General features: G+C 43.3%; 1 long non-coding RNA gene across 1 annotated transcript; it reads left to right on the forward strand.

The window, feature by feature from the left end:
* The first annotated feature begins 6,888 nt into the window (after positions 1-6,888).
* On the forward strand, positions 6,889-18,170 carry LOC109257586 (uncharacterized). The gene is made up of 2 exons (XR_002076043.2): positions 6,889-7,170; positions 17,755-18,170. It is a non-coding gene; the product is annotated as an uncharacterized LOC109257586 (long non-coding RNA).
* Positions 18,171-22,446: the final 4,276 nt, after the last annotated feature.

The following is a 22,446-nucleotide window of genomic DNA, read 5'->3' on the forward strand; positions in this document are numbered from 1 at the left end:
TACTGCTTTTTCTACCTCCTTGTGCTGTTTCTTTATTATAATTTCCAAATTTCACTATCAAACTTGAGAATCAAGGATATTCTTTGGAAGGAATAAATAAATATCAGCCTATATCTGGACAGCTAACCCACCCATGCACCCCACCCCTCTGGGTGGTTAAGTCCAACCAGGGTGACGGTTTCTAGATAGAGTGGATGAGCTACATTTTTCAGCTTAGATGGTTGCAGGGGATTGAGGTGAGATTGCACTTCAAAGCTTCTGGAAGCCTCTCTAATCCTTAGTTCTCATCAGCCTCAGCATCTGCCTTCAAACTCTGTGCCCTAGTTCCCGAAAGAGCCATGAGATCAATCAAGGTGGAGTGTGGTGATTATGCTTTCTCTCTCTCTCTCTCTCTCTCTCTCTCTCTCTCTCTCTCTCTCTCTTTCTTTTTCTCTCTCCCCCATCCAGTGTTTTTTTATGTCAATAAATTGATCTAGTCACTTTTTCTTTCATGAGGATAATTCCAGCATTTATTGAATGCTTACTATGGACCAGACATCATATCACTTAATGCTCTCAATAACCCTGTGAGGCCAGTGCTATTTTATCCCCATTTTACAGATGAAGCATGGGCATTTTAAAGAAGCCACTTGTCAGAAGACCTACTGAGAAGTCATTAAGCCAGGGCTTAGACCCAAGAATCCAAGCCTATACTCTCAACCACACGCTGTAGCCTCCATTGCTGTGAACCATCATCATGGGATTGAGTAGTGAGAATATGCTGCCCAGGGCATGCCTTTCTTTAAGAAAACCACATAAAGTAAAATCCGAAGCTATAAAGAAGATGTGTTTCCTTGCAGAAGGAATGCAGTGTGGTTTAAATCCAATGCTCTATCGAGAGCACTTAAAGTGTTTGTTTTCACAGAATTTACTACTTGACTTAGGGTCTTGGCAGAGTCAGGGAAACTCAACCAGAGTGTTGGGGAACTTCTAGCCTCCAGTGATCATTGCGAAATTAAGATAAAGTATCTCTTTATCAGAAGAGGGGAAGGGAGGCATTGTGTAATCATAGATTTTGAAATTGCTTCACAGGCAGGAATACCTATGGTGCAAAAAGTAGTGGGGAAAGAAAACTGAATTACACAGGACAAATTCAAGAAGGCTTCTACACAAATGGAGGCATACCTGCCATTCTTTTCCTGAGAGTAGAGAGGAGCCTATGGCAGAAGTAATGTGGGAGGTTTAGCAGGGAGAAGACAAATGTGCCACCTGTCCTAATGGCAGAATGGTGAAATAGTTAGATCAGCTTCTGTTAGAGAGAAGGATGTTTAGGAAAGAGAGTCACGAACCAGTAAAAACTTGTGTGAAATATTGGCTGAAGGTACAGGTCGCTGTTGGAAATTTTTATTTTAAACATGTGGAGCCTGCTTCCCACACCATCCCTCACATCACTGTACCCATTCCTCTGCCTAAAACCTCTTGGTCTCCCACTTCACCAAGAACAAAACTCAAACTCAGTACCATGGCCTACATGTCTACCTGATCTGGCTGCTGTCTTCTCCCCTGGACTCTTCTCATTTCTCATTCCATTCTCCCCTGTATTCTTCCAGCCACATTGGTCTTGTTTCTGTTCCTTGAACATGCCACACGTGTGCCTGACTCAGGTCCTTTGCATTCGTTGGTTCCTCTACCTGGACTACTTCTTATTGGCTTTGCATGCATGACTGGCTCCTTCTCATCTTTCCAGTCTTAGGTCCTATTCACCACCTTAGAGAGCCTTGCATTTATCAGGTGATCCTACTGTCTTCATAGAACTTACCATAATCTCTTACCTTGTTTATGTGTCTCTTTACTTATTGATTGCCTGTCTGCACCCACTAGATTTCAAGCACTAGTGAGGAAAAGAATTTCCTTTTTTTTTTTTTTTTAAACTCAGTATCATAAGCACTTAGAGCAGTGTTGGGGATTGCTGGACATTAGACAAGAATTTGCTAAATGAATGAATAAACTGAGTAGACCAAATATCTCACTAACCATGCAAAAAAAAAAAAAAATTTCAGACTCCTAGTTCTTACTGAGAAACATTAGATTTAAAACAGAATACAATCAGTCCTTTTTTGAAAACCAGCCTAAGCTTTCTCTAATGATCAGATGTACCATGTGTCTCTCATATAAACCCCTCAAATACAAATATCTAAAAGGCAATGAGGTCGATTTCTGGAATGATAGTGTGAGGAGTTTTGTGAACACGCTCCCCAGTGGAACTGGTGAAAATTATTAGAAATGGCTGTGTAAAGCCTCTGGAAGGGGTCCTAAGAGTATACAGCAAAGGAAGAAACATCTGTTAAAAAACTCTATGAAAATTTTGTATGAAAAGTGAGAATCTGTGGTATTTGTAACAAAACTACTCCCTCTATCCCCATTCCAAATTCAGAGGGCCTTCACTCCTGAGGTGTGTAGCCAAGAACACAGGACTCCTACTCCCAGCTTCCACATGGAGGGCTTTCTTCCCCTGAGGAGCAGGAAATCTACATTTCTCATCCTGTCCCCGGTGATCTGCTAAGTCCCAGCTGAGTGTGGTCTAGAGGGGGAGTCCTCCTTCTACTCATCCCCTATCCATGGAATAAGGCTGCAGTTTGGACATTGGTGTGCTGAGAATCCTGGGACCTTGGTCACCCTTGCTCTGGATCATAAATTGGGGTGTCATGTCGAGAGAAGCAAGCGGAGAAGACCTCAGGTGACTGCACCTCCTCCACTGAGTGTTCAGATCATAAAGTGGGATCTTTATTCCAAAGGAAGCATGACATTGTCTCCACTCCCAGCTCCAGAGTGCTAGTTCCAAAATTCTGCCTAGGGTAGAAACAGCCCATAAAACGGCACCTAATAATCTTTTCCCAAAGGAATCAACTTTGTTTGCAAGGCAGTGTGGTGTTCAAGCCTCAGGTCCTCTCAGAAGCAGTGGAGTAGTGGTGAAAAGACTAACTAACTTGTGGGAGAGTTAGGAGAGATAGCTGGGAGGAGCCCTCCCAGAGTGAGAACACCAATCCAACACTGACTTTAGGAGTTGTTCCTTCAAAGAAGCCCAAATCGGATTGGGTTAGTCTGCTGGGCAATTTATGCCAAGGGCATCATTGAAAACAATAGAGCAATCAGTGAGCAATCAGTAGCAAAAACTATGCAAGAGTCTTTCCCTAGCCTTTTCTATTCCTGTGCTATCCTGCCTCACCTTCACAACCTTCCAGGAAGTTAGGTAGGTTCTGTGCATTAAAGATAGATAACGTTGGACTTTCGTAAGTAAGTGGCTCACAGTGCTCTTTAGAGCTTTCTACAGTTTCTCAGAATGAAAACTGGATTCTGTGGTCAAAATCTTTTGGAGGAAACACGGTGTTTAAAACATATAGCACATGCTGAGCACTTCTTATAAAACAGGAACTGTGCAAGGTGACTTAGACATGGTATCTCATTGAATCCTTTTGGCAACCTCATGATATAGGTCCTGTTATGATCAACTCATTTTTCCTGTAAGCAATTCAAATTTTGACAAGTTAAGTAAACTTTTCAATGACATACAGCTGGTAAGTGGTAGAACCAAGATTCAGATCCAGAGACTGTCTTTCCAAACCCACACTCTTATGAAAAAGCACCACAAAGTCTAAAAGATTGCCTTGCCTGAGGCCTTCTCAGAACCTTAACTCTACTAGAATGTACTGTGTAAAATAAAATGTATTAGAATGACACAGAAAAGGCTCTAAATCATGGGCCATAGAACTCTCTATTCACCATGTATCTAGCAGGACTCTGAACTATTAGTGTCCTAAGTAACACACATGAGTTTTCTCTGCCTTTCCCTAACCCTGAAGCCCTAAATCTTCTAGCTAATTCTTACCTGTCTCTCAAAACATCAACACCTCATTCTAGTATATCTTCCCAGGTAGCTTTTCTGGATCTCCAGGCCTGATTTTGGTGTCCCCTTCTACAATTTCATATTACTCTATGCAGTGATTCCCAACAGTGGGCAAAAAGTACCCTTTCCCCAGGGGACATTGGCAGCGTATGGAGACATTTTTGGTTGTTACAGCTGGTGTGGGGTATGGTGCTATTGGCATATAGTGAGTAGAGGGTAAGAATACTCTGAGTATCCTATAATGCATAAGAAACCCTCCCACCCCCACAACCAAGAATTAGCCAGCCTAAAATGCCGAGGTTGAGTGCCGAGGTTGAAACACGCTGCTCTACGATTTCAGTCACTGCAGCTACAACACTACCTGAATCTTGTATTTACTTGTCTGTGTTGGTCCCTCACTCTACTGTCAGCTTCTTGACTAGAAATCAGGGTTTCTCAGAATATATAGGCCACTGGCAGATCTCAGCATAAACTGTTGAAGGAAAGAAGTTAATGATAGTTTGTAGTAGGTGCACTGGGGCATACTAACTAGCCCATGGCCCCCCATTCTTGACCACTCCTACATATTACAGTGGTGGGTCCTGGCAGCCATATTTGCACTATTTGACTCTGCTTCTTTGTCCTAGTTATTGGAAACAGAAGTGGGGATACCAGTTCTCACCTTAGCCCGTCATATTTCTTCTCCAGGGAATTTAGAATTGCTGCTAAAAGGCAATACTCAGTCTCTACTGGTTACTTGAACTTGGGAGCTATAGAGCAGCCACCTTTGACCATGGCATGTGAAAACTCTGATTGGAGGAGGAGGATAAATCCATGGTGGGTGGGCACAGACACAAGAGAATGTGGCATTCCCCTGACAGTAACTTTGGTTTCCAACAATGGCTTTCCACCTGCTGGTTTCACTAAGCCCATGTGTGTCTCTCTTACACATTCTTTTCCAGGGTCTCATTTTTATTACCTTTATCATAGACTCCCTCTATTTTATTTTGGTCTGAGTGGGTTTCTGTATACACAGAACCAAAGAGTCTTGACTAAGTGACAAGCCAGGAAACATAGCCCAATTTTCTTAACCTTTAATACAAGGTTCTTACTTTCCCCAAACCATGAGAGTTTGGAGGAGAAAAGAAAAAGCAACAGAGAGTCCAGTTAGAAGGCACCTTTATCATCCCATTTTCAATGGTCTACAAAGGGTAGCTGGAAAGGCCATCCCTATTTTTAGATGATTGCCCAGAAAGAGTGACTAATGCCTGGGGGCTTACTTTAGACTCTAAACTATATAAAGTTGCAGAGGCATGAGCTCCCCTCTGTAAGTGAAAGGCATTAACAATTTACTTCAGTTTCAATGCATCAAAAGAGGCTCATGGAGACAATTATTTGCTGAAGGGCACATGACCTTGTTGGACCTGACATTTATTTTATCTTCCTTTGAAAACAGTTAAGATTGCACAATTGATATTTCGCACTTCTAATCTTTTGCTTCTTGGTGCTTACCACAAAGAAATTAACAATACTAGCAATAGTAAATGATTAAATCTGGATGTTGGCTCAGAATAGACTCAGAAATTTTTTGTTTTTGAAGGAAAACAGAGAAATCGAAAACTTCTCTGGCTGTATGAAGGTTTCAGGGATATGGCCACACAAATGTGAAGCACTCCTGATTGCCTCTAGTTGTGATGGCTGGGGAAGCATAGAAAACAGCAGCCACAACTGCTGGTGTTGGCTCAGCCATCAAGTTTGGCCTGAGAACAAATTCTGTCAATGGGGTGTTTTCAAATGCAATGCTAGCCATTCCCAAAGTGAGCCTACCCTCTGCTTGTTCTTTGACCTCCTCCCATAAATCTGGGATAGTTTTCTAGAGAAATAGCTTTTACATTCCCTCACCTATTTGGTCCTTGATTTACCCGGCATAGATGCCAAGTAACATTTACACGATGGATTAAGGACCCTCTGAGATCATCGCTGTTCTCCATGGCAGACTGTGCATTTGTAAAAGCTTGACTGAGTTCTTGTCGACAACCAGCCATTTCTTCTTTTCCTTTCTTTATTTTTTCTTGGGGGGGGGGGGAGTTAAATGTGTACTTATTTTTGAGAGACAGAGTGCAAGCTGGGGAAGGGCAGAGAGAGGGGGACAGAGGATCCGAAGCAGGGTCTGCGCTGACAGCAGAGAGCCCAACGTGGGGCTCGAACTCACGAACCTTGAGATCATGACCTGAGCTGAAGTCATAAATCAACCACTGAGCCACCCAGGTGTGCCCCTCTTCTTTTTCTTCATTACAAAAACTCCACCCCCTTTTTTGGAGGGTGGGGGAATGGTTAACTCATCATTGTTTCCAGGTCTCAAAATACTTTTTTCCTCATCTATTTTCTTTGGTGACCTCCAACTCCAAACACCTTTCTCCTTGGTGCTGGTTGAATTACAATTTTTTCAAAAATCTTGTTTTCTTACAGCCTTTATTTTAGGCTGTAGATCTTCATCAGTACAGAGTGTACAAGGTGAGCCCTTGGTTTGGCAAGCCTTTTGTCTCTGCTCCCTAAACCTCTGGTGTCAGGATTAGATGAGAAATAAAGAGTTTGAAACATTCTATTCAGTTGATTGGCAAACAATCATTTCAGATGCAAAAAACTCTATCTGCACGAAAGGATTTTGTACACTGATTTTGGGAAAAAAAAAAAGAATAGGAAAAAAAAATAAGATGATTCCTTGGATAATCAGAGTCAGAATTTCTTTGACTCTCTGGAGAAAAATCCCATGCTAGCTCCCTCACATTTTTTTTCCTTCAGCAGCCTGTATTAGAGTGTGGAAAAGCAGCAGGAGGAGAAAAAAGTCTGTAATTTTAATGGGACTACGGAGACCACTTTGAAATATTGAACATTTCCATGAGAACAAATAGCTTCTACCTGATGTCATAGCCGCTTGTTCTCTTTAAGGCTCCAAGCGAGTAGGCGAGTTTTCCTGACGTAGGATATGGTTGGGTCCTTCAGGACATTGAAGGATGTCACTCGTGGGGCATTGTCGGCTCCCTGGTCTGTGCCTGTTCCCTGAGCCAGGACTTTGATTTCAGCATTCCTTTCTCTAAAGCCACGGCCACTGCAGCCCAGCAGTGACTCAAGCAGATGGCTGTTGGTGACAAGCCTCTTCTGATTGGTAATAAAAATACCAGAAGCTACACTGCATTGTGTACAAATACGTGAGGCTATTGCAGATTCCTTTGTATCTCTAGATTCTATTTTGAGAGCGGGTTGATCTTCTCCATGCAGAACCCTCACAGAATGAGCAATCACGCCAGGTGGGTGCTTGAAGCGCTATTGCAGTTTGTGAAAGTCAAGATTTGTTTGTTTGTTTGTTTGTTTGTTTTAATCAGCCTTCAAAACCATACCCTTACCCTCTAGGATTTCTGACTGACTGCCCGTGATCTGGGGTGGGGTGGGGGAGAGAAAGAATTTGGATCTTATACAAAAACCATCAGAGGCTCTTCCCAGTTGAAAAACGAACTCAGATTGTACTGCCTCTCTCTTCCCTTAAGAGATGCTGCTAAATGAACAATACTGTGGGAAAATGCAGAACTGCGGATGGGAACAGAAGTTGGGGCAGAATCTGGGGCGCCTGGGTGGCTCGGTCGCTTGAGCGTCCAACTTTGGCTCAGGTCATGATCTCACACTCCGTGAGTTCAAACCCTGCGTCAGGCTCTGTGCTGACAGCTCAGAGCCTGGAGCCTGTTTCAGATTCTGTGTCTCCCTCTCTTTCTGACCCTTCCCCGTTCATGCTCTATCTCTCTCTGTCTCAAAAATAAATAAAACGTTAAAAAAATAAATAAATAAATAAGTAAATAAGTTGGGGCAGAATCTAAATGCCCAGAATCCACTTCCTGCTCAATGACTCTAAGAACAGGTGAGAGTTGAAGTTTGAACTTCTTTTGCTTCATTTATGGCACTGGTTCACAAACATTTCAGCATCAAATCACCTGGGGAGCTTTTATAAAATTGCAGATTCCCAGGTCAGAACCTCACTCAGAGGTTCTAATTGGGAAAGTTTAATTTTTTTTTTTTAATGTTTGTTTATTGTTGACAGAGAGAGAGAGAGAGAGAGAGACAGAGCATGAAGGGGGGAGGGTCAGAGAGAGAGGGAGACATAGAATCTGAAGCAGGCTCCAGGCTCTGAGCTGTAAGCACAGAGCCCAACATGGGGCTCAAACTCACAGACTATGAGATCATGACCTGAGCTGAAGCCAGACGCTCAAGCGACTGAGCCACCCAGGCGGCCCCTCTGATTGGAAGAGTTTAGACTGGGGCCAGGGATTCTATATTTGGGATAAGAAGCCTAGGTGACTCCAACCTGCTACTGCTACACTAAAATGTGATATTAATAAGTTTAAAAGCCATGGGGCCAACTGTGACCCACATCAGCTAACTGCTAACTCTGTGGCCCCAATCTACCAATCATGAGGGTTCTGGGTGGGGGTGTGAGAAACACTGGCATGGAGAGAAAAGATAACAGATAAGGGATCAGAAGGTCTGGTTTCCAGTCTTTGCCCTGTCATTTATTAGCCATGGGACTTTGGGCAAATGTCACTGGGAGGCTCAGTGCCTCATCTATAGAATGGGGCCTATAATTCATGCCTTGCTTACCTCATTGGGTCATGAGGATCAAATTAGAAATAACTGGGTAAAAAAATTACATGTTAGAAGTCACAATATTTTCATAGAGAGGCAGTACTTTCCCTCTTGAGTCTAATGATGGCCTACTCACACTCAGCATCCCCAGACCCAAGCACCTCTGCTCAATGAACCAAGGGAAGCCTGGTTTATTGTAAGAGCTGATTCCAAATGCAGTTATCATGACCCGGAAGGAAGTGGTTTTTAGAACAGCCAGCTGCATGCTATAAAGGGAAGATTCTGGGGCTCCATCCTGCATCAGAGGCTCTGTGAGTGTGGGTGGGAATTTTAACATTGCCAGAGACCATTCTTCTATAAAAAGTGGGAGAGTCACTGGGCAAGGGAATAATGGATGCTGGGGGCCTAAGAGTTGCACACACAGGTCCTCTTTCCTGCTTCCTGTGGCCCAGGAAAAAAAAAGCATCTTGGTGCCCCAGTCTTTTCCTTCATCTCCTGCCCTTCTCCTCTATCCCGTCTACTCTTATTACCTGCCCCCTGGTGGGTCCAGCTATACATGACTGCAGCCTTTGCCATTTTGCCCTGAAATCATCTCCCTCTATCAAAACTTGTTCCCTTCCTGTTGGTTCTCAAGCAGTTTCCAAACCCAGTTCCCTTGAAGGTGTGTGGTACAGGTTCTGGCACCCCCAAGACTCAGCTTTTGTTTTTAAACAGATTTTTTTTTTTTTATTTTATCATTTTTTCAAAGCATCTGTCAAGGCATTCCTAGAGCAATTCTAGCAGAGGAATATGAGTCATTAGCACCAGGTCAGGTGCTAATGGGCCAGGACAATATTGGGGACAAGGATCTCCACCCCTCAGCCTGCATAGCTGAGGAAGCCAAGCCAGCTCTCCATGCCTGTCAGTCAGCCTGATTCCAAAACGCTGATTCCTGGGCTCTTATCCTCTCCCTGGCCCACTCCCTTTCTCTATTTTAAAACAATGCAACAAGGTGTTTCCGCTTTGCATATGGAAGGCCTCTTTCCCTTGGAGTTTTGTCATTTTATCACCCAGCTCCAGAGAGTAGCCAGCGGGGCTCTGAGCTGAGACGGCGGCCTCAGATTTCCCAAAGCCTTCAATTCCTCCCCCAAGGGGTTGGCAGCCTCCCTCCTGGGCAGAGCCTGGCTCGTGGAGCCCTGGTTTTCTGTTTACTGATTTCTAGTTGTGACACGGGGCTCATCATGTCAAAATTCTCAAGGCTGATGTTGCCCCAAAGTACCATTAATGAAAAGTCCTTCCACGAATACTGTGTTTTGATGACGGCAGTGAGTCTTCAGGCAACATTTCTAAGGACTGTTTTTGCTTGGTTTGAGGGATGGTTTTTTTTTAACTTCTTTCTTTTAAATTGAAAAGAACATAAAATGGACAGTAGATTAAGAAAGGATAAATATGTAAGGTGAACTTGAGGAAAAGACTAATTTTAACAACCTCCAAGAGGGGATGAGAGGTGATGGACCCTCCAGTTGGTAAAGCATCAGAGTCAGGCAGCTACGGGTGAGGGAATGCTTGGTAGTAAGCAAAACTGAGAGCACCAGAACATAACTACTCTTTTATGATATCCTAGCTTTTACAGATATTCTCCCAGGAATAATAGGCTGAAAAAGTCCTGCTGCATCCCATCAACATGTAGAGGAGGAATCAACAAACTACCATCCACCCCCTATTTTTATAGTTTTATTGCAATAGAGCCATACCCATTCCTACTGTCTGCAACTGTATGCATGCTACACAAAGTGATTACAGCAGATCACATGCTCCACTACATCAGAAATATTTGCTGTCTTGTCCTTTACAAAAAGAGCTTGCCCACATCTGGTCTAGATGCTGTATCCTCTAGATCACTACTTTATAAACTTTTCCCCTTAGCAACAGAATGCTTTTTTTTTTTTTTTTTTTTTTTTGCAAAGAATATTCCGGGTGCCTGGGTGGCTCAGTCAGTTGAGAGTCTGACTGTTAATTTTGGATCAGGTCATGATCCCAGAGTTGTGGGATTGAGCCCCACATCTGGGTCCGTGCTGAGCGTGGAGCCTGACTTGGGATTCTCTCTCTCTCTCTCTCTCTCTCTCTCTTTCTCTCTCTCTCCCTCTCTGCCCCTCTCCCCTGCTCACACATACTTTCTCTCTATCTAAAATTAAAAAAAAAAGAAGAAGAACAAGAAGAAGAAAGCTGGAAGTATTACAATTCCAGATTTCAAGATATACTACAAAGCTATTGTAATCAAAACAGTATGGTTCTGGCACAAAAATAGACAGATAGATCAATGGAACAGAATAGAGAGCCCATAAATAGAGCCACACTTATGTGGCCAATTAATCTATGACAAAGTTAAGACTACATTAAAAAAAAAAAAAGCTTTTGCAGAGCAAAGGAAACCATCAACACAACAAAAAGGCAACATACTGAATGGGAGAAGATATTTGCAAATGCTATGTCTGATAAGGGGTTAATATTCAAAACATACAAAGAACTTATACAACTGAAGGCTTAGAAAACAATCTGATTTTAAAATGTACAGTGGACCTGAATAGACATTTTCCCAAAGAAGACATACAAATAGTCACCTGACACATGAAAAGATGCTTAACATCAGTAATCATCAGGAAAATGCAAATGAAAACCACACTGAGATATCACCTTACACCTGTCAGAATGGCTAAAATAAAACAGACAAGAGATAACAGATGTTGGCAAGGATGTGGAAAAAAAAGGAACTCTCATGCACAGTTGGTGGGAATGTGAATCGGTGCAGCCACTATTGAAAACAGTATGGAGGTTCCTCAAAAAATTAAAAATAGTTCTATCTTTAATATGATCCAATGCTTCCACTACTGGGATATTTAGTGAAAGAAAATGAATACACCAATTTGAGAAGATACATACACCCTTATATTTATTGCAGCATTATTACAATAGCCAAGATATGGAAGCAACCTAAGGGTCCATTGATAGATGAATGGATAAAGAAGAGGAGGTATGTATAAAATGGAATATTACTAAGCCAAAAAAAGATAAAATCTTGCCACTTGTGACAACAGGGATGGACCTATCATGCGAGGTGAAATAAGTCAGACTGAGAAAGACAAATACCATATGATTTCATTCACATGTGGAATCTGAAAAACAAAACAAATGAATAAACAAACAGATAAAAAGCAGAGTCAGACCTATAAATACAGAGAACAAACTGAAGGGCAAAAATGGGTGAAGGGGAGTGGGAGGTACGGGTTTCCAGTTATGGAATGAATAAGTCCTGGGAATAAAAGATACAGCATAGGAAATATAACTAATGGTATTGTAATAGCGTTGCGTGGTGGCAGATGGTAGCTACACCTGTGAGCATAGCCGAAGGTACAGAGATCACAGTGAATCACTATGTAGTACACTTGAAATTAAGGTTACATTGTGTGTCAACTATACTAAAAAAAAAAAAAGAGTAAAGAAATCACTGCACAATATATGCTTCTTGAAGGCGGGGTACTGCCTTGGTTTCTTTGTGTCTGTCTAGTGACTGACACAGAAAATACACTCAAGATAAGTATGAAGGATGAATAATGGAACGAAGTGCCTCTAATTAAGACCCTCCATGGTCACTTTTGAATCTCTTTCTGCCCCCCTGGCATCTAATGTCTCCCCAAGAGTGATTTGTACCCACTGTCTCCTCTTCCTATATTCTCATTACTGGTTTCTGACTTTAGTCCCATTGCTCTGCTGGAACTGTTGTCACCAAGGTCCCCAATGATATTCTTAACTACCACAGTCCATGGACATTACTGAGCTCCTATCTTCAGGTGAGCCTTTGGGCATTTGACAATTTCTGAATCTTCCCGCCCCTTGGGCTTCTCATTACACCACAACCTCCTGGCTGTTTTTGCTTGTTTTTGATCTTGCTTCCCTGTCTCTGAAACTGGCTCCATTTTGCCTGCCCCTAAACGATGGTGTCCTATAAGCACTGACACTGCAGCAACTGAAATCTAAATGTCGAGTGCTACAAGTCACAACTTCAAGTGTATCCTCCTTCCTAAATTTTTGACTCATTTATTGAATCCCTTATGACACAGCCCCGCCTGGCACCCCCAACTCAACCGTTCCTAATCTGAATTCACTGTGGCTCTCACAAGCTGCTTCCTTTGATGACACGATTGCCTGGCCTATTCTTGTCAACTTCTACCTGGGTGCCTCAACTCGAACAGCAAACACCAGATTCTGCCCACTTTGCAATCTAAGAGTTTCTTCTCTTTTTAATGAGAAAAACCATTTTTTGTTTAATAAATTATACAGAAATGGGTTTATTATTTTGTGACAAAAATGCAAAGTATGATGAATTATTAACCTCTTTCAATTTATTCAAATTTTTTAAATTTTATTTTTTTAATTTACATCCAAATTAGCATATAGTGCAACAATGATTTCAGGAGTAGATTCCTTAGTGCCCCTTACCCATTTAGTCCACCCCTTCCCACACGCCCTCTAGCAACCCTCTGTTGTTCTCCATATTTATAAGTCTCTTATGCTTTGCTCCCCTCCCTATTTTTATATTATTTTTGTTTCCCTTCCCTTATGTTCATCTGTTTTGTCTCCTAAAGTCCTCATATGAGTGAAGTCATATGATATTTGTCTTTCTCTGACTAATTTCACTTAGCATCATACCCTCCAGTTCCATCCACATAGTTGCAAATGGCAAGATCTCATTCTTTTTGATTGCCAAGTAATACTCCATTGTATATAAATACCACATCTTTTTTGTCCATTCATCCATCGACGGACATTTGGGCTCTTTCCATACTTTGGCTATTGTTGATAGTGCTGCTATGAGCATAGTGGGGTGCATGTGTGCCTTCAAAACAGCACCCCTGTATCCCTTGGATAAATACCTAGTAGTGCAATTGCTGGGTCATAGGGTAGTTCTATTTTTAGTTTTTTGAGGAACCTCCATACTGCTTTCCAGAGTGGCTGCACAAGCTTGCATTCCCAGCAATCTAAGAGTTTCTTGACTCCATCCCCTTTATTCATCTCTTATCACTCCCTTGGGATGATGAGTGTCCCAGTTGGTCTCCTGAAGCCTAGAGTGTAGCCCATTCTCCTCTGTGCAGCTGGAGGGATTATGTCACTCCTTGCTCCCCCAGTGCCCACATACTTACAAGCTCTCCGTGGCATCCCACTGCTCATGGCATCAAGGCCAGAGTTTATCAACATTACTTACAAGGTTGTACAAGGGCTTGTTCCTATGGTCTCTCTGATCTCATCATGGATACCTCTCTTCACTCGCAGCCTCTGAGCCATGCTGCATGCCATGCTTCTTCCAACCAAAGAGGCTTAATCCAACCTTTGCCTTTGTCTGATATGGCCATCCCTAAATAACACTTATTCATCCTGTGACTCTGAACCCAAACACCACTTTCTCTGGGATGCTACTTTCCCTGACTGAACCAAATGCAGCCACCATGGGATTTCGGGGCACCATGAATGTCTCCTTCCTAACTCTTGCACTTGTCTTATACTTTTGTGCCTGGTTTTGTAATTATTGCTTGATATATATCTCCTACTAGACCCTAATATCCGTGTGGGCAGGAACAAAGTCTGAATTTACTCTTCCACTTATCCCAGTGGCTACCCCAGCACTGCATGTCCTGTAAGTGGTACGTGAAAGTGCAAATAGTCATTGAGTGAATAAAATTGTGTCCCTTTCTAGAATTGTTCCCCTTAAATGTCTCCTGAATACATTCTACCTGAAAGATACACCAGATCTTATCTGGGCTTGGCCTTAAATGATTCCCCATTGGCTGCAGGATAAAGTTAAGCCTCATGCCATACAAGCCCTATCATGATCTTGACCATTCTCTGGGCTCATCTCTTGGCCTCACTGTTGGGAACTTTATGCTGTTGCAACCCAGGCCTCCTTCCTGTTTTTAGCACACATCATCCTATGTCATACCTTTGTTCCTTGTGCAGACTTCACTCAGATTCACTGACTGTTAACATTTCGCACATTTGCTTTCTCTCTCTGTCTATATGTGCATGTGTGAGTATATGTGCACTTGGGGGAGGATTTGAGAGTAAGTTGAAGCCATCGTGACACTTCGCTGCTGAGTATTTCAGCAACTGTCATCTAAGAATAAGGTCATTCTCCTCTATAACCACAACATAATTATCACACTTTGGAAATTTAACATTAATAGAATACCATCATGCAGATTAAATTCATATTTTCCCAATTGTCTGAGTAATGAAATTTATAGCTCCTTGTTTTATTTTGTTTTGTTTTCCCTCATCCAGTTTTGCTCCTCCCCCACCCCCTGTTCTAGGTCTGGTTTGCTGCCTCTACTTCCTCATTTCCACTCTGATTTCAGAAAGGGCAGAAGTTTCAAGCTGTACATCAAAACCTGTTTCTTCTATCTGAGCACAGAGCTTGTCCTCATTCCGGGCGCCCTTTGAAGTTGGGTGTGTGCCTGTGTGGCCAACTTCTGATGGGTACAACCTTCAAGGTCAAGGTTTTTAAGAAGTAGAGAGATCTCATCTGCATTCTCTCCTTTTACCAGTTGAATGTGGACAATGAAGATAAGGCTCTAGGGAACAGTGGAGACACAAGATAGAAGGAGCCCTGGGTCTTCAAATCACTGGACAGAGGAAAGTGTCACGCCAACCAGGGACACATGCCTTGGGTTGTTAGATGGGTAGAAATAAGTTTCTATTATGTTTGAGCCCTTATACAGCTGTGGATCTACTTGTTACAGCAGCCAGTATCACCAAATGAAGTTAAAGATCCTTCCGTGGAAAGGGAGTGGATGGATCTTCTCACCTAGAACCTCTTACCTCAGGGGAGAAAGAGCAGTGCAGGGGAGGCTCGGATGTCACAGGCGGGGAAACAGGTAGTCCCAGGAGCTAAAGCCCTGGGACAGAGAAGGAACACCACTAGGTACAGGAGCTCAGCCCACAGGAACTCCAGTCCCGGGTCTCTGTCTTCCAACTTCTATGCATGCTTGTGTCTAACTATGCCTTTGTGCAATGAGGAGTCCATTTCTTAAGTTGTACCAGAGAAATTAGTCAACACAGTGGCTTTTTTCTAAATGCAGAAAACTAACAAAATAGAGAAAATCCATAAAAGTTTGCTGTGACAATATGAAGATAATATAAACAAAGAATTACAGCCATTATGTGAACTTCTCATTTTGTCTAGTTACTATGCAGCACAATAAGAAGACTTATCATTAAATATGTCAGATTTGCTTTGTTGTCAGTTTATTTGATCACAACGCCAAACTTTCATCTTGAATGTACAGCCTGCATTGTTCATGCTGCAGCTCACAGCTTAACAAACTAGAGTCAAACTCACTATCCTCTATCATAAACAGCTTTATGGCTGAGTAAAATTTGAGAACATTTCATCAGTATTTACGTTTTATGGGTTTTGTCAACTTGCTTTAATTTTCGACCGTGTGGACTGAATTAGAAAGATGCTAAGCAGTGAGACTGTTGCTGAGCCAGAGATCTGAGGCTTTCGAGGGATCCTTTGGTCTTAGCAAAGCCTGGCTGCTTCATGCCACACTCCTGGTCGGTCAGACCAGGCTGAGGTTTGCCCATCAGTCTGACTTTGCTTCCAAGACCTCCACATCTGCTTACATTAAATTAATTGTATATATTACTTGCAATATTGTATATATTAAGTGCATAATAATATACCAACGTTATTAAAGTGTTCTGGCAAAACTACTCTATGTGAACAGAGGAAAATATCACAGTCCAATACCAGATGATGCTAATAAAATAATAATAACAGCATCCAACACTTACTGAGCAGATACTATGTGCCAGGTACTGCCCTAACTGTTTTCCAGCTTAATGAATGTTTACAGTAATCCCAGGAGGGAGGAAGAGTGGCTCATTACTTCCTCACATAAATTTTGAGACAATACAGAACTTCCCAAAGTCACAAAGCCTGGCTAGCTAGGGCTAACCCATAAATGAGGTAAGTAACCTTACTCACTCCTTCCAACTTCTCTTTTACTACACTTTCTCCTTTACTACATCTTGAGAAAATACCAGTCCTGGCTTAGGTGAAAGGGAGAGGGAGGGGGATTTGTGTTCGCTGCTCCTCACTGTTCATTGAAAACTTGGGGAGTGTTGACATTGTTGTGGGGTGAGGTAGGAGAGCTCATATCGCACCTGTTCAACAATGATATATTCAACAAATGTATATTGTATTCAACATGTATATATAAGATAAATATAACACACACACACACAAAACAAATATATGTACATATATATTGCTGGGTGCTGAGGACAACCTTGTTCTCAACAAGCTTATGATTTCCTTGGGGAAGGCTGAAGGGTGAACAATTACAATACACTGGAAAAGTGCTGTGATGACAGGAGTGTGGGCCTCTGTGGGAAGGAACCTCTAACCCAAATTTAAGGGCAAATGGGGAAGGCTTCCTGGAGAAAGAGGCATCTATGCTGAGACCTATAGGACAGGAGGGAACAAAACAGGAGAAGAAAGAAGGCAAGAAAAGAGAGTTCCAAGCTGCGGAAGCAGCACCACACTAGCCGTCTGTACCAGGAGAGATGGTTACATACGGCCCATTGACACTACACTGGCTTCACCAGATGAAGCGCTAAACAGCCCTTTCCAGAAAGTTTTCTCCTCTCTACTACAGGGCCTGATTTTCTCGACATTGATCCATTGACAAATGTTTCTATCAATAAACCAATCAGATTTATTATTTACTACACAGAAGGCACCGGGTGAGGCCTAGAGGAGACTTCCAAGAGCTCTGAAACTCTGCTTCTATTTTCAGAGTTTACTGAGTGTGGGTTTGGAACACTCTCAGAGGGGAAAAAAAAAAGAGAGAGAGGGAGAGAGAGAGAAATTTAATAGTAATCCAGACATCAAAGGAGGAGGAAGAATGATAGGAGGCTGAAACACTCAGCCTGGCTTTAGACCCTCACTCAGCCACACCCTCACTATGCACGCATGCTTGAGCTACTCAACCTTTCTGAACTCCGGCTCCCCATTCATCGAGTGGGAAAAATAAAAGGTCCCTTTCAGGAAGATGGCAGGGATTAAATAGGGACCGCCTGTACAGCACCTAGCATGCTGCCCAGCACAGAGCAAGCTCTCGATAAATGTCTTAACGATGATCATATTATTATAATTTCCGTTAACTCGCCCCATAAATACTTGGGTGCCTCCTCCGTGGTGCCTCTTGTACTTTTTATTTCAGGACTCCTGGGTTCATGACACACCAACCATCACCCCAGCACCCGACTCCTCTTCTTCCATTGGACTCTGCCCTCAAGCCTGCAGCATATAGCCAAAGAAACACAACTCATGAGCCCTGGGGAAGCTGGTTCGCCTGTCTAGAAGCCGTCCTCAAAGTCTCCTGGGCACTTCCCCAAGTCTCCCCGGCCTGTTTGTCTCTGCACACACAGATTGCTTTCTCCTGACCGCTTGCAGCCCTGTCTTTACTTGGCCATTAATTGTACATCATCCCTGACATCTTTTACCGTGTTCTGCTATATTTTTATTTATTATTGATTCTACACATGCCTAACATTTGCTAAGTCCAAACCATGTGCTGACAGCACTTAGCAATGGTCTTGCTGAAGGGATAAAAGACTATTAAATTGGGTTGAAACATCTAGTTTTAAACCGTTATAGAGTGCATGCTCAAACAGAATCAGGAACCAAAGGCATATTTGTTTAAAACAAAAAAACAAAAAACAAAAAATGCTAGCATCTAGTCAATTACCCAGTAAAAAACAAGACTCATGTGAGAGTTTTAAAATAACAACACTGAAGGCAACTCTTATTTATTTGTTTGTTTGTTTAATTCATGGATGATGGTGAGGAGGTCTCCTGTGTTTTTAACCCTGGTGCCTGGGGCAACCGGAGCACCATTCGGAGAGGCTGGAGGATGACGGGAGAGCAGGTATGATGGTGATGGTGAGACACAGTAAGTTTAAGTTGCAGACAAGTTAATTTCAAGGCCATAGTAGGCCACACAAGTGAAAATGTCCAATCAAGCAGCTGGCAGTCTGGGAATGGAGTTGAGGAGAGAGGACAGGGCAGAAGTGGATAGAGGCATCCTTCCCAGAAGACATGGCCACACTTTAAGCAGAAGTCTTTTGGTGCCAGACATCCAAGGAAGGGGCACACATTTACCAGGGTGAGTAACACATCACCAGGCCTCCTTGGACTTCTTTGCCCAAATTGGAGAAAACTGACTGAGACCCAAGAGGTCTGGGGCTAAAGCCCCGGGGGCTTACCTTTGAATTTTCCTGTTCTATCTTAAAACATCCTGTGAATTTTCCATTCCACTCCACAATACACAAATAATATTTTAAATTACTTTTGAGTAAAACTGACTGTGATGGATGACAGGTGGCATTTAGCCTGTGGCTTCACATAGGACAAATTATCCCAGGCATAAGAGGGAGTTCACACTTCAGCTTGAAAAGCAAGGCATTCAGCAAGGAGCCAAGTGTTTGTTTTTGCTTTTGTGTTTTTCACCCTCTTTGGCAGGGATCATATCATGAGATTGGCTAGCCAATTAGCAGGGCAAGCATGGGAGTGAGTGGAACCCCAGACAGGGAAGTTTTGATGAGGGTGAGGCCATCAGGAAAGGTCTGGTTGCTGAAAGGGTACGTAGCTGAAGGGATTGCCTGAGTTACATCACGTTTTGGGGCCTTACTGGACAGACTGAGGGATGCCAGAAGGGAGAATGAAGTGTTGGGATCCTGGGTCTTGGCAGTGTTATTGACCATAAGTGGAAGGGGAGGGAGAATGACCGGGGCTAGGCCTTCAGGGCGCTGTTTGCTTTGGGGCTATGTGAACCAAGGACTCTAGAAGGTTCTCTGCAGGGCCACTAACAGGCTGAGATTTCTCTCCAGACTGGAAACAGATTGCTGGAGCTTCCGTCCCACGGCATATTTCACTAACAGATTGGGTGCGATCTTCCCTGAGATGGGGGTGTTTCAAAAGCAGAGGAGGAAAGGGAAGCTGGAAGTGGGGGAAGGCAGCCTTCAGCTTCAGTGTGGCTTCAGGACAGTTCTTGCAGATGTGGGCAGACCGACAACTGCCGGTTCTCTGAGCCTCTGGAGATTTAGCAAACCTGGGACGAAGATGGGGGCAATGCAGATTATACAAGAGGATCCCGAGGGCCTTCTGGACACAGAGCCTCGCTCAGGATGGGTTTACTGTGCGTGTGAAAGGCACATATTTCTTTCCTTGCACCAAATTAAACCAATTTGATCAAAATTTGTAATGCAGAAGAGCATAATTAAATTGAAGATTTTAATTAGGCACAGTTTTGATGAAACTTAACGGAGCCGGCAAGAATACTCTTGCTGTCTATTAGACATAATCCTGCCTGGTGAAGAGCTCTTTAGTTGACTGTCTTTAATGACTGCCCAGCACTCAGCCTCCTCACTGGTGCTCCAGCCAGCCTAGAAGCAGAGAGGTGAGAGGGGCCTGGGGAGAGGAAGGAGTGGGGTGTACATCCACAGGGTGGCAGCTCTTCTCAAAGGAATGGTGCTGCTAAACTTTGGGGGTACCCAATTATCCCCTTTTCATCTGTCACAGTGGAGAAATCGTGCAGAATTATGTTGAGGGCAGTTTCACAGTAATGAGTCAGGAAGGAGAGGGCTCCCCACAGCCTGAGAGGAACCTCTGCTGGCCTTCTTTGCTAATTGCTGGCACCTCTCAATGACACTTCACAAAGCTAGAATCTTCCACCAGTCTCGGGCAGAAAAGACCTTAAAGAAGGCCTCCCCGGGGTAAAGATCTGGGAAGAGCCCTCAGCCTGCCTGCCCAGACTTTCATAAACACTGCATCGCTGAAGGAAGGAAGGAATGAACAAAGCAATTAATGAATAAGTGATTCACCCTGGAACTCTGCTGACAAAGAGAAGGAATTAAAAAGTATGGGCTGGTCATGGCTGCTGCCTTTTTACAAACAGTGCCTGGGCTTCAGAGAGAAATACTCCCTTTCTTTCCTCATCTCTCCCTTCTTTCCTTTATCCAGCCAATTTTCTGGAGGGCTTCTTGTAGCAAGCATGCTCCCAGGCATTGTATATTTTATGGCAAGTATGTAAGGGTCCGTGTTCCCTGCCCTTCTGGAGCTACCAGACTACTGGGAGAGAGAGACAGTAGGTACATAATTAGGAATTAGGAGAAACTCTGAGAAGGAATAACAGAGAAGTCTTACTTTGGACGAGGCCAAGGATCAGCAAACCCCAGCTGAGGGGCCAAATTTGACTGATGCTTATTGTCATGAATAGAGTTTCATTGGAACGCAGCCACACCTATTCATTTGCATTTTGTCTGCCGATGCTTTTGCTTCAAAAGCAGAATTGAGTAGTTGTGACAGAGACCTTATGTCCTGCACAACCTAAAATATGTATCATCTGGCATCTTACGGAAAATGTGTGCCAACTCTGGTTTAGATGGCCAGGGCAGGCCTCTCGAGAAGATGAGATTTAGCTCAGACCTGGAGAAGTTAGCAGGGTAAGGAGTTCCATGCTGGAGGAAGATCAGCAGGGGTGGTCCCACAGTAGGGAGGAGTTGAGAGTGTTCAAGGACCTGGAGGAAGGTCTGTTTGTTTGACTATAGTGGTGATGGAAACACAGGGCCTGGATGAGTTGCAAGTGGAGAGAGGGCCCTTTCACTCTGAACCTTACCATTCAGACCCTGGAAAGGGATTTGAATGTGGATCTAAGTGCCCCCAGAAAGCCCTCAGAGGGTTTTAAGCAAGGGTGTGATGTACTTTTTTTTTTTTTAATTTTTTTTTTTAATGTTTATTTATTTTTGAGACAGAGAGAGACAGAGCATGAATGGGGGAGGGTCAGAGAGAGAGGGAGACACAGAATCCGAAGCAGGCTCCAGGCTCTGAGCTGTCAGCACAGAGCCCGACGCGGGGCTCGAACTCACGGACAGCGAGATCATGACTTGAGCCAAAGTCGGACGCTCAACCGACTGAGCCACCCAGGCGCCCCGATGTGATGTACTTTTTAAAGAACCTTCTGGCCCCGCTGATCAGAGGGGCTTGAAGAGGAAACCATCCCTGTCTTGATTCGATAAAGCAAGAGACCGTGGCAGCTTGGATCAAGGTCACATAAGTGGAGGTGGAGAGTCATGGGCAGATTTGGAATACATTTGGGAGGTAAAATTGACACAGTTTAGAAATAAATTAAGTGGCAGAGGAGACAGAGGGGAAAGGTCAAGAATGATCCCACCCAGCATTTTGGCTAGAGGGACTAGGGAAAGGATGATACCATTTACTGAGGTTGGGAGAGGAGAAGCCTGGGTGGAATGATTTAAGAGGTCAGCACTTTTTATCCTTCTTAAAATTGATATTCTTGTGAGACTCCAAGTGGAGATGACAGGGACACCATTGGATATATGACCCTGAAGTGCAGATGAGAGGCCCGGGCTGAAGATAAAAATTTGTGAGTCATAGGCATATAGATGGTATTCAAGCAACGGGACTGGATGAGCTCACCTAGGGTGGGAGGTAAAGAGAGAAGGAAAGGGGGCCCATGGCTGATGATTTTATGCAGGCTGCTTAACTTCAGTTTGGCCTGTTACTCATTGGTATTTATCAAAGCACTAGGCTGAGGGTAAATTACTGAACAGACTTAATTAAGGAATATGGTTAAAGAAATGCCATGAATTATTCTTAAGCATATGCAGCTACTCTCAGATGATCTCCCCCACAAAGGGAAGCAAATGAAGAGCCTTATTTCTCTTCATAAAAACAAAATACAAGTGGCATATGCATTGTTTGAATGGTTTCCTTTTCTGAGCATTTATACATCCTTCTCCAAGTTGACTGATAGTTGAGTTGTTTAAAGTGGTGGTTCTTGATCACAGCTTCCTAGCAGAGTTATCTGACCAGCTGGTTAAACCTATGGATT

This window comes from Panthera pardus, unplaced genomic scaffold (assembly GCF_024362965.1).
Source record: "Panthera pardus isolate Hobbes unplaced genomic scaffold, ASM2436296v1 HiC_scaffold_2, whole genome shotgun sequence".
NCBI lineage: Eukaryota > Metazoa > Chordata > Mammalia > Carnivora > Felidae > Panthera > Panthera pardus.